Below are 12,773 nucleotides of genomic sequence, written 5' to 3'. Positions count from 1 at the left end.
GTGAGAGGGGTACAAGAGCTTGGGCCACCTTTGTTACTTTTCCCAGGTGCATCAGAAAGGAACTTGACTGGAAGCAGGGCAGCTGGAACTTGAATTGGGGCTTTGTTGTATGACATCAGTGTTGCAAGCAGTAGCTTAACCCACTACACCACAATGCTAGTTTCAATCTTTTTTTTTTTTTTTTTTTTTTTTTGACAGGCAGAGTGGACAGTGAGACAGAGAGAAAGGTTTTCCTTTTCCATTGGTTCACCCTGCAATGACCGCTGTGGCTAGTGCGCTGCGGCCAGCACACCGCACTGATTCGAAGGCAGGAGCCAGGTGCTTCTCCTGGTCTCTCATGTGGGTGCAGGGCCCAAGCACTTGGGCCATCCTCCACTGCACTCCCGGGCCACAGCAGAGAGCTGGACTGGAAGAGAGGCAACTGGGACAGAATCCAGCACCCAGACTGGGACTAGAACCGGAGGTGCCGGTGCCGCAGGCCTATTGAGCCGCGGTGCCAGCCTCTAGTTCCAATCTTGATGCTTCTATTTCATTTTCTTGACTATCCAAACTTGATCCTCTAACACAATGCTGAATCAAAGTGGCCAAAATGGTTATCTTGGTAGATTCATGTGTAAAATCTTCTGTCTTTAGAATCATGTATGTTAGTGTTTGTCCCCAGATGCCTCTTGTAAGGTTAAGGACAGTCCAAACATTTCCTACTAAATCAAATATCTTTGTAATTTTGTCAAAAGATGACTTTAAGCATCCCTTGAGAAGATGCTTATCATGTGGCTTTGTTCTCTTTCCATTGACATAGTAATATTATATTCATGGATTCTTAGATGGGAAACTAGCCTTGCATTATTGGGTAAGCTCTTGTTAGGATGGTCCATAATTCTTTCTCTATGTCTGGGGTGTTGAACCTTTTTCCTGTCAAAGGCGATTTGGGTATTTTAACATCATTCACAGGCCATACAAAATTATCAATTTAAAAGTTAGACTGTTATAGATTTATTGAAATTCAAGTCACACCTGGGACTGCCTTGGCAGGGCCAGAAAAAATGACTTTTCAGGCCTTATATGGTCCATGGGCTAGACATGCCCCAGCCCTGCTCTATGTTGTTGATTTTGAATCTCTACTACTTTGTTGAGAATTTGAATCCATATTCATAATGCTGCTTTGCAGTTTCATCTTGTTATGATGTTCTGACCTACTACTGTTATCAGAAAACTGGCCTGCAGAATGACTTAGAAAGCATTCCATCTTTTTCTACAGCTTGGAAAAATTTGTTTAAAACTGGAATCTTTTTTTTTTAAAAAAAATTCATTCACTTATCCCAAAGTCAGAGTTACAGAGAGAGCTGATGACAAAGTTCACATCTTCTGGTTCACTTCCCAAGTGGTCACAATGGCCAGGGTAGAGCCAGGCCAAAGTCAAGAATTTCTTCCTGGTCTCCCATACGGGTGGCAAGGGCCCAAGCACTTGCAGGTCATCTTCCACTGCTTTTCCCCAGCCATTAGCAGGGAGCTGGATCAGAAGTAGAGCAACCTAGGCAAGCATCCATACAGAATGCCCCCACTGTAGGCAATGGCTTTACCCTCTGTGCCACAATGCCCACAAGAGATGCTATCTTAAATCTGTGTGGTGTGGTGGAATTTATCAATAAAGCCATGTAATTTGGGGCTTTTGTATCCTACTCAGCCTGTGTTACAGGTTTGTTCAGATTTTCTTCGTCAGTCAGTTTTGGTAGTCTTTTTAGGCATCCCTTTCATCTATTTAATAGAGTGGAATAAAATTGTTCCACAGTATATCCTTTTTACTAGAGTTCTCTAAAGCTGCAGAACCAGTAGGAGGTATGTATGTACATACAAATGGGGGATTTACTTGGGTAATTGGCTCATGTGCTTATGGCAGTTGAGAAGTTCACAACAGGTTTTCTTGTTCTGCAGGCTGCAAATCCTTGGATGCTTTATAGCAACGCTCATTCTAAGTCCAAGGGCTTCAGAGCAGGAAAATTGAGAGTATAAATCTTTTTGAGGCTGAAATAGCATCTGATGTCCAAGGCAAGAGTTAAGTACGTCCCAGCTCTCAGAGAAAGAGTTCACCTTCTGTACTCAGACTCTCCAAATACTTAACTGATAATGCTTGAGTCCTCCACCTAATCCATCCAGATTCACATTCTAATCTCATTTGGAAACACTATGACAAACCAAAAATAAAACTGGGTAAGGAATTTGACACCAAAGTTAATCATCACACCCCTGTATTTTTTTTTTTTTAAACTTTCAGAAGGTCACGCATTCCTCATTTTAGCAATTTGAGTTTTCTTAAATGCCAATTTTGTTGGTAGTTTCAAACAACTTTGTTTCCTTTGTTTTCTCTTATTTTCCTAGTCTCAATTTCTGTTCTCATATTTTTCTTTCACTCTGATGAGTTTAGGTTGTATCTGCTTGCCTATTTCTAGTTTCTCACAGTGAAAGGTTATTCACTTGAGAATCCCCCCAGCTCAACACAATCATTTTCTAAGAAGTGCTTTAGTTATACTCTTAAAGGTTTACATATGATGTGTCTTCATTTTCATTCATCTTGAGGTACTTTCTAATTTCCTTCATGATTTCTTTGACCCATTATTTAAGAGTGTTATATTCTACGTATTTGTTATTTTCTCACATTTCTTTTTGGTATTTATTTCTAATTTCGTTGTTTTCAGATTATATATATATTACTTCAATGTTTTCAAATTTCTGCATTGGACAATGTTCTATGTATACCTGAAAAGAATGTATACCCTGTTGCTGTTGCCTTGATTGTTCAAAATATGTCTCTTTATTTTAGCTCACTTATAGTAATGCTCAAGTCTTGTTTTCTTGTAGATCTTTCTAGTTGATTCATTATGAAAGCGATATACAGAAGTCCCCAGTTATTTTTGAATTATGTATTTCTTCATTTGTCAATTGTTGCTTCATATATCCTGCTACTATTTTTAGGCACACATTTATAACTGTAATACCTTCATGAAGGACTCTTATGCCTTTCATCACAATTTTTCTTCTTACTGTAGTCTATTAAGTCTGGTATCAGTATAGTCATGTTAGCTTCTCTATCCTTTCACTGTAATCTTTATCCTTTTACTGTAATTTAATTGTATCTTTAAAATTAAAGTTTGTCTCCTTTACACAGCATACAGTTGTTTACTATTTTTCCCTCTAATGACAGTTTCTGCCATTTGACATGACTACTGAGTGCCATTTTACTTTGTGTTTTTATGTCAAGTTTTTTGTTCTACTCCTTTTTGGCCTTTGGCATAAGGTGCTTAATGCACTGTAAATGGTGGCATTTTCAAAACTTTTTCTATTATTTAGAAATATCATCAGTACTTTTAAAAATTGGTATCTTCTATCGTCAACTCATTTATTAGAATAAATAATCATGTCTTTTTTCTTGCCCTTCCTTCTTCCGTTTATCTTTTTCTTGGTGCATTAGTTACAACCTCCAGTACTTGTAGGGGGCTGCTAATAAACATTCTTCTCTCGTTACCAACTAAGGACAGGATGTGAGGTTTAACTGTACTATTACACAACTGTTTGCTACAATTTATTCTATGTATTCTCCACATTTAGTTAATTAGCCTTTAATTCCTAGGAATTTATCTTGAATGGTTGCTCAACCTAATCAAATGCGCTTTCATAATCTACTGAAATGAAGCTATCTTTTTCCCACCACCTACATTATACTGATATTTTTAAAGATATTAAACCTTCGGCCGGCGCCACAGCTCAATAGGCTAATCCTCCGCCTGTGGTGCCAGCACACCGGGTTCTGTCCCTGTTGCTCCTCTTCCAGTCCAGCTCTCTGCTGTGGCCTGGGAGTGCAGTGGAGGATGGCCCAAGTGCTTGGGCCCTGCACCCGCATGGGAGACCAGAAGCACCTGGCTCCTGGCTTCGGATCAGTGCGGTGCACCGGCTGCAGCAGCCATTGGGGGATGAACCAACGGCAAAGGAAGACCTTTCTCTGTCTCTCTGTCTACTCTGCCTGTCAAAAAAAATATATATTAAACCTAGATTATTTCTAGACTGTTATGTCTTTCAAATTTCATACCATTCTTAGTATGACACAATCTCATGCTGTCTTACATTGGAATAAAGGCTGAATATGAAGAGTATCTCTTTTGTATACTGCTACCCATGTTAGTCACTTAGTAACCATTTTAGATTTAGTAGCCAATTATAATATCACTGTCACAGCATCACAGTGCTTGGGTTCAAGCAACACTTTTTTAACACTCCAAAGTGCAACAGGGCTGTTGGCATTTCAGATATGCCAAACAGAAGCCAAAAAAAAGTGAGGTGAAAATTCTCAAATTGGCAATTAAAAAAAAAATATTCTGAGGTTTCTAAGACCTAAGGTAAGAACCTGTGAAACTGTCAAGGAAAAAGAAATCCAGACTAGCTTTGCTGTTATATCTCCAACTGCCAAAGTTAACAGCATGTGATAAGCACTTAGTTATGATGGGAGGGGTATTCGATTTGCAGTATAAATTAGGGTTCAGTACTATTCATTAGCTTTAGGCATCCCCTGCAGATTTAGAGGACTATTTTAATTTTTCCTTATTTGGTTTTGTTATCAAAATTATGCTGGCCCTCATAAAATGAACTTAAGAAGTTGTTTTCTATTCTATGAAAAGTTCAAGTGTGAATGTTGTTTTTTTTCCCCTTAAATATTCAAATAGTTCACCACTAATATCATGTGGGCCCAGAATTAAAAGGTTCACGAATTTTTCAAATATAGGACTCTTCACTTCTTTTCCATTCCAAATTTAATCACCATGAAGTTCTTCCTAACAGTCTGTATTAGTAATCTGTAATGCTGTCCTTCATTCTTGGTAACTGGTAATACTTTTTTTTTTTATTCTCACTCTTACCAGAAATGTATCCATTTTATCAAGATTTTAGAAGTATTCATTATTATTGGGGCAGGCATGTGGTACAGTGGGCTAAGCTTCCCCTTGGGACACCACATCCCTCGTCAGAGTGTCCATTCAAGAATTTGCTCCTCTGCTTCTGATCCAGCTTCCTGCTAATGAACGTGGGAAGGCAGCAGATGTTGGTCCATGTACTTGGGTTCCTCCTCTGGATATTGGAAATGCAGACGGAGTTCCAGGATCCTTGCTTTGCTCTGGCCAAGTCCTGGCTGTTGCATTTGAAGAGTGAACCAGCATATCGAAGATCTCTCTCACTCTGCCTTTCAAGGTAATATATTTTTTTTTAAATGCTTTTAGCTTTGTTGGTTTGTTATCATACAGTGTTCCATTTCATCCTTACTTGCTGATATTATGGTTTTTTCACTTTTCAATTTTATTTGTTGTTCTTGGTCCAGCTTAAGATGAAAATTAGGAGTTTCAATTATCAATCCCTTTTTCATTTTATTAAATTCTTTTTTATTTTTATTTATTTTTTTGACAGGCAGAGTGGATAGTGAGAGAGAGAGAGACAGAGAGAAAGGTCTTCCTTTTGCCGTTGGTTCACCCTCCAATGGTCGCCGCGGCTGGCGTGCTGCGGCCGGCGCACCACACTGATCCGAAGGCAGGAGCCAGGTGCTTCTCCTGGTCTCCCATGGGGTGTAGAGCCCAAGCACTTGGGCCATCCTCCACTGCACTCCCTGGCCACAGCAGAGAGCTGGCCTGGAAAAGGGGCAATCAGAACAGAATCCGGCACCCCGACCGGGACTAGAACCCGGTATGCTGGCGCCGCAAGGCGGAGGATTAGCCTATTGAGCCACGGCGCCGGCCAATACTTATTTTGAAAGAGAGAAAGGGAGAGAGATCTTTTATCCATTGGTTCACTCCCCAGATGGCCACAATGGCCAGCACTAGACCAAGCCAAGACCAGGAACTTCAACCAGGTCTCCCATATGGGTGGCAGGAGTCCCAAACACATAGGCCATGTTCTACTGCTTTCCCAAGCCATTAGAAGGGAACTGGATTGCAAGCAGACCAACTGTGACATGAACTGGTGCCCATATAGGATACTGACATCCCAGGCAGCAGCTTTACCTGCTACACAACAATGCCGCCCTGAGTCCCTTTTTTTCTAATATGGCATTTAAAGCTATAAATTCTCCTCTAGACCTTGCTTTAGCTGAATCCATGAACTATGATAAATCCTGTCTTATCACTTCCTTAAAAATATTTTCTAATTAACATTACAAATTCTCATGGATTCCAAGCAATTAAAAACTTTCTAAAAATATTTTGACAGTGTAATTAAGCTATCAATAATTTCAATCTTTTGACACCTGAGGTTAACTACATGGTTTTTATAAAAGCTGCACATGTTGAACAGTATGTATGTTCTACTAATGTTGGGGATCAATAAATAGATATGCTCAAATTTGTGCTGTTTAGAAACTCCCAAGTATTAAAACAGGAGTATTGAGAGTAGAATACTAGGATTATGGAGTCATTTACTTTTTTCCCTATATAGTTTGAAACTGTAAGCTGCACAGTGAATTAGGCTTCCTCAAATGAAATATGTCTGTATCCAGGAATGCTTCTAATTAAGATGGTATATTAATACATTATATACATTAAAGGGTAATACTTAATATTTAAAACCTACTGAACTTTTAAGAGTAAAAATTTTTAAAGCCTAAGTAATCTGAGTATTTTTAAAGTCACACCATTCAAAGCTAATATTTGAACCAAGATCTTAAAATTTTTAAAAAAAATCTCATGTTACAAGTACAAATTAGACATGGTGTTATGAAGAAACAAAGTTTCCTTAACAAAAATAACAAAAACTTTATTGGCCAGGTTGTACCATTTGACAGTTAATATCTTGAGTATGCACTAATTCTTACTGTACTGAGTATGGGCTATGGATCAGCAGCATCAACATAGTGGGATGGCCAAAAAAATTTTTTTTAAAGCCAAGGCTGTAGTATAAAATGAAGCATAAAATGCTCAAAATAAAACAGCTGCTACAGGCCAATGTTGTGTCAAAGTAGGTTAAGCCACTACCTGTGACACCAGTGTCCCATAAGAGCACTGGTCTGATGCAGCTCACCACTAACACCTGGGAAAGCAGAAGACAGCCCAAGTGCTCAGGCCTCTGCTACCCACATGGGAGACCAGGACAGGCCCAGCCCCGAATGGTGATTGCAGCCATTTGGGGAGTGAACCAGTTGAAGTGAGATCTCCCTCTCTTCCTCTCTCTGCCTGCCTCCCTCCAACTCTTTCAAATAAATCAAAATACTCCATAATACCTAATGATAATCACCTTTTAAAAAAAGTATCAGTATTTTATAATGGTCTTAACAGCGTTTCTTAGGCTACAAGTTTTAGCCATACTTAATTTTCTACACAGTAAGCCTTCTGGATCCAAGGGTTCCACATCTTTAAGTTCATGAACATGTACAATTTTTTCTTGTGTTTCCTAAATACAACTATTTACATTGTATTGTATTAGAAGCAGCCTAGAGATGATTTCAAGTAAATGGGAAGATGACTAAATTATATGCAAATACTACACCATTCTGTATTCAGACTTGAGAATTTGCAGATTCTAGCATTGGCTGGGGGTCCTACCCCAAGCCGCTACAGATACTGAAGGACAAACATTACAATGAAGATTTAGTTCTTTTCTACATTCCACAAGCTTGCTATAACTCACATTCTCATTTAAATCAATACTGTCTAGTCATATACATTATGACTGCATTACCTTACACAATATTTTATTTTCCCTGGAGCTATCAATCTAGCCTTCCTATAAAGCTTAATTTCACTTTTCCAAATTCATCAGAATTGTCACATATCAACATTTTCTCCTACTCTACACTTCTTTGGGGCTTAAAGATCACTCAAGAAAGGCTTTCCTGAGACCTGTGTCTTATGGAGATGCCATAAGAGTCCTGGTTCATGTCCTAGTTTTGCTCTTTCAATCCAGCTCCCTGCTAATGGCCTGGGAAAAGTAGTGGAAGATGTCCCAAGTATCTGGGCCCCCATCACCCATACGAGAGACCTGGAAGAAACTCCTGGCTTCTGGCTTCAGCCTGGCCCATCCCTGGCCATTGTGGCCATCTAGGGAGCAAAGCAGCAAATGGAAGGTCTATTAAATCCTTTAGAAACAGGCTTTCCTCAACATTCTTTTATCTTAATTTCTCATTACAAATACATATTATCAGTCATGAATTTCGAGGGCAGAGATATGGCTTTATAAACTGAGCGAAATGCCTTTCACACAGACATGTTAAAATGTTTTTGAGGCCAGCGCTGCGGCTCACTTGGCTATCCTCTGCCTGTGGCGCCAGCACCCTTGGTTCTAGTCCCAATTAGGGCGCTGGATTCTGTCCCAGTTGCTCCTCTTTCAGTCCAGCTCTCTGCTGTGGCCCGGGAAGGCAGTGGAGGATGGCCCAAGTGCTTGGGCCCTGCACCTGCATGGGAGACCAGGAGGAAGCATCTGGCTCCTGGCTTCAGATGCTGTAGCAGCCATCTGGGGGATGAACCAATGGAAGGAAGACCTTTCGCTCTCTAACTCTGCCTGTCAAAAAGAAAAAAAAGTTTCTGAAATATTTAATATTAATACTCAATAGGCTGGCACTGCAGTTCACTTGCTAATCCTCCGCCTGCGGCGCCGGCACACTGGGTTCTGGTCCCGGTTGGGGCACCAGATTCTGTCCCGGTTGCTCCTCTTCCGGTCCGGCTCTCTGCTGTGGCCCAGGAAGGCAGTGGAAGATGGCCCAAGTCCTTGGGCCCTGCGCCTGTATGGGAGACTGGGGATGGGGGTACCTGGCTCCTGGTTTTGGATCTGCGCAATGTGCTGGCCGTGGCAGCCACTTGGGGGGTGAACCAACGGAAAAAGGAGGACCTTTCTCTGTCTCTCTCACTGTCTAACTCTGCCTGTCAAAAAAAAAAATACTTAATAAACATCAATAAATGTTTAATAAATATTCACTCATTAAAAACAAAACTCTGGAAAGGCACCTAGAACTATTCTCTCCTTAACAAATAGTATGGGGTGGTGTCAGCATGGCAGGGTGGATTAAGCTGCTGCCTGCAATGCTAGCATCCAACATGAGTGCCAGTTCAAATCCTAGCTGCTCCACTTCTGATCCAGTTCTCTGCTGATGTGCCTGGGAAGGCAGAAGGTGGGCTGAGTGCTTGGGTCCCTGCCATTCATGTGGGATACCCTGACAGAGTTCATGGATCCCAGCTTAAGCCCAGCCTAGGCTTGGCTAATGCAGCCATTTGGGGAGTAAACCAATGGATGAGGAATCATTTTCTCTGACTCTCCTCCCTCTCTCTCTCTACATTAACTCTGTTCATCAAATAAGTAAATCTTTAAAAAATAAACAGTACTAAAGTCACTGTAGAACTACCAGAACTAGCCTTAGCAATTTTTGTCACAGCTATCTCATAAGCTTTTTCACATCAACAGCACAATAACACAGAGGTATACTAATGCAAATTATCCTACCTAGTAGACATATACAGTGCCTCTATATAATGTTTAAATTTAGAAAAAATCTATGTAAACATCTCTTATAACCTTAAATCCTTAGGTGTTCAAATATTCAAATTATATCTTACCATTTTCCCTCCCAACAAAAAATCATGCTTATTTCTCTGTAGATATTGCCTGACTACAATTGGTCCTGCCCAGATTGAAGATCATAAAAAGTTACCTGATCCTACTGTAACATTTTTACAAGCAGGTATGGGACAGGCATTTGACACAGTGGTTAAGATGCTGCCAAGGATGCCTGTATCCCATTTAACAGTGCCCAGGTTCAAGTCCCAGCTCTGCTTCAGATTCTAGCTTTCTGCTAATGCACACCCTTGAGAGGCAGCAGGTTTAAATCCCTGGGTGACTCCAAATATGGAGTGGTAGATCTACAATGACTTCCTGGCTCCTGGCTTTGGACTGGCTCAGTCCCAGCCTTTACAGGCATTTGGTAAATGAACCAGCAGATGAAGATCTCTTCTTTCAAATCAGTTACAATTATAGGTTTAAGACTCAGCTGAAGAACTAATGAAACGATACAAGATTACGAGACAGAATGAATGAGATGAAAGATAGTTCTTTGTATTTCTGTATTATTTCACTTGTTAATTAGAATACTCAAACATTTAAAGTTAGTTTTTAAGTTTTTATTAACTATCCATTACTTAAGTTTGATTACATCAAATCAAATACAACTGTACACATCCACTACAATAAAACTATGATATGAGCACAAGTAAAGATCCAAGGATCATACAATAGTTTCAAGGAATTAAGTAGCCAAAAAAAAAAAAAAAATACAATGGAAAAAATGGCTGAGGTGAAATACAGGGTTGATAATGTAAGCAGAGCAGAAAATTCAAGATGTACTGAGATACACCAGTTCTTAAAAGAGGCAAATGATTTCCAAAAAGGCACTGCTTATGCATTTCTGTTGAGGCAGAAGTCAATCTTAGTATGTGGTCTGTACATATCTGTAGATAAGACTGAGAGTTAAGTAGATAAATTTGATTAAGATTCAATACTTCTAAAAATGAACTGAGGGATAAACAAGCTAAGAAAGGCATACTTCACAAAAGCTGAATTCAAGGTAATTAGTCCTTCATTCAGATGCTTCATATTTGCATTTTCAATAGCTTTCCTGTTATATAAGTTATCATTATCTTGAATTTCTTCCCCATTTGTTTTGCAAAGTTATGTCGCAGGTCATTTACTGGCTACAATATGACAAAATCATAATGAAAATAGTATTAAATTCCAATCTAGAAATAACAGTCCAAACGGATATAACATTTTCCTAAGGTGAATTATTTACTATTATTGTCCTCTAAATCTTAACCATGTATATCTTAAGCGCAGCAAAACTATCCCATCATAAAGCAAAGCAACACGTGTTGGCTTACGTTAGAACCTTCAACACAGTAACACACAAAGGTACAGTTTTCTCAGTAGGATATTAAGCACAGAAACGAAGCAAAATGTTTGTTTCCCCTGTTCAGACACATTCTTAAACCTGCTTGCCACAGCTGGAAAAAGCCGGGGACAGAGATAATAAGAAGGAAAAAAAAATTTTTTAAAGATACCCAGAAAAACAAGTTTCCACATTAAAAAAAAACTTCCATCACAGCATCCAATACAGGTAAGCTCAATCAAGGCACAAGTTACTCAGATTTTTACGTTATCGCCGATGTTCAAGTTCCTACCTAAGACTGCTTATTCGAGCCGCTTGGCAAGATCCAGTTAACTGTTCGGGCAGCGGGTGGTTTTTTTTTTTTTTTTTTTCTCAGATAAAGGTAACTCCAACACCTCAAGAAATCTGGTAATGAGATTCAAAACCTGGAGGTGGGGACCAAGTTTTATCCATTCACTTGTAAAAACATTCCGGACAGGACCAAAGCTTTTACTTACCGGTCAAGAGGAGGGAAAAAAAAAAAAGAAGCCAGCGAGGCCGCCTCACTGGGCAGACCCGACCGCCATGCGGGGCCGCACAGGCACTCGCTTCGCCGCGTCCCTCCTCCTCCCCCGGGCGAGTGCCCGCTCAGGCCGGGGTCCCGCCGCCGCCGCCGCCGCCGCCCGCCTCACCTGGCGCTCCGAGGACGCAGCCGAGAGCCCTCAGAGAGGCGCGCAGCACCTGCGAAGCCCGCTCCCAACAACCATCGCTCCCGCGGGGTTCTACCTGGACGCCAACGTACCTAGAGCCGGACCGCGGCGACCGCTGCTCCGACCCAACCGCCGCCAACCGCCACCACAGAGCAAAATGACTGCCCCGCGAGGACCGGCTGAGGTAAACCTTCCTCCGCCCACTCCCGGCGGACTCTGGGCCAATGGCAGCGCGAACGCGCGCCAGCCCAGCCAATCAGAGTCGAGCAGGGAGAGTGGGCGGGGAGGAGGCGCTCCTGAGGGAAGTGGAAGTTGGGCGAGGGCTCAAGCGTTGGCCTCTCGGTGCGCTTCTTCCCGTGAGCCCCTGGGGCTTGCTCCGCCAGATTTCGAAAGCCCGCGGCTGAGTTAAGCCGTTATTTGATTCCTGTGAATATTTGTATAGTTTTTAAAAAGTGCCTACTAAAACAGCTCTTCTCCGCAAGTAGTAGTTTTCCTGTTCGAATTTTTTAAAGATACTGTGTGGCAATTTCACTTATTACCGAGGTTTTTTTTTGTTTTTTTTTTTTAAGCCCCATAAGTTTTGCGATTCGAGATGGTAGTCCTCGTACTGTTTTCTTTTTTTTTCCGTTACGGAAACTGGGAATCCCTAAATTGGCTGCATCACACATTTCGTGAAATCAGCTGCGAGACAGTCTTGGTGTTAACCCTGCCTTCAATAGGTGATCATTGAGTCTTCTCTGTGGGAAGTACAAGAAATAAGTCCCTCAAGCGGATTGAAAAAGCCCTCTTCGTCGAAAAGTGGAACTTCCTGCCTTGTGGTCACTGCTGGTTACAAAAAAAGAGGCAAGGACAGGCCTTCTAGAAGGTTAGGTCCAACCTACTGCCAGCCAGTAGATTCCCCAATATGGTCCGAGATTCTAGGGATCGCAAAGGTTAACAGTATTCTCTATAATAATATGAACAATGTTACACGCTTCTTTGATTCAGAGTCAGTAATAGTCAATGGAATTTTCTAGAAGGTTCTGGAAAAATGAAGTATGATAGTGCAACAAGATTGATTACAGAAACAGATGAGAGAATCCAGTGGTTGTAAGTCAGACATTAAGGAAGTTGGCAAAAATGTGAAGTAGTGCCATTATTTGCACACCCTTTTTGTTTTGGAGACTAATTTTGAATAGAGTTTAAGG

At 41.0% G+C, this 12,773-nt stretch overlaps 1 protein-coding gene across 4 annotated transcripts in view; it reads right to left on the bottom strand.

Annotated features, from left to right (window-relative positions):
• ATF7IP2 (activating transcription factor 7 interacting protein 2) overlaps nt 1–11,766 on the bottom strand; it is a 70,176-nt gene extending 58,410 nt beyond the window's left edge. For 3 of the 4 annotated variants that reach the window (XR_009864753.1, XM_062180955.1, XM_062180957.1), the window contains exon 1: nt 11,569–11,659. The gene's annotated coding sequence lies outside the window, so the exon portion shown is untranslated. The other variant, XM_062180956.1, reaches the window with a different exon arrangement.
• Nucleotides 11,767–12,773: the final 1,007 nt, after the last annotated feature.

Source organism: Lepus europaeus, chromosome 21, assembly GCF_033115175.1.
Source record: "Lepus europaeus isolate LE1 chromosome 21, mLepTim1.pri, whole genome shotgun sequence".
Lineage (NCBI taxonomy): Eukaryota > Metazoa > Chordata > Mammalia > Lagomorpha > Leporidae > Lepus > Lepus europaeus.
This window is presented reverse-complemented; position numbering and strand designations above follow the sequence as displayed.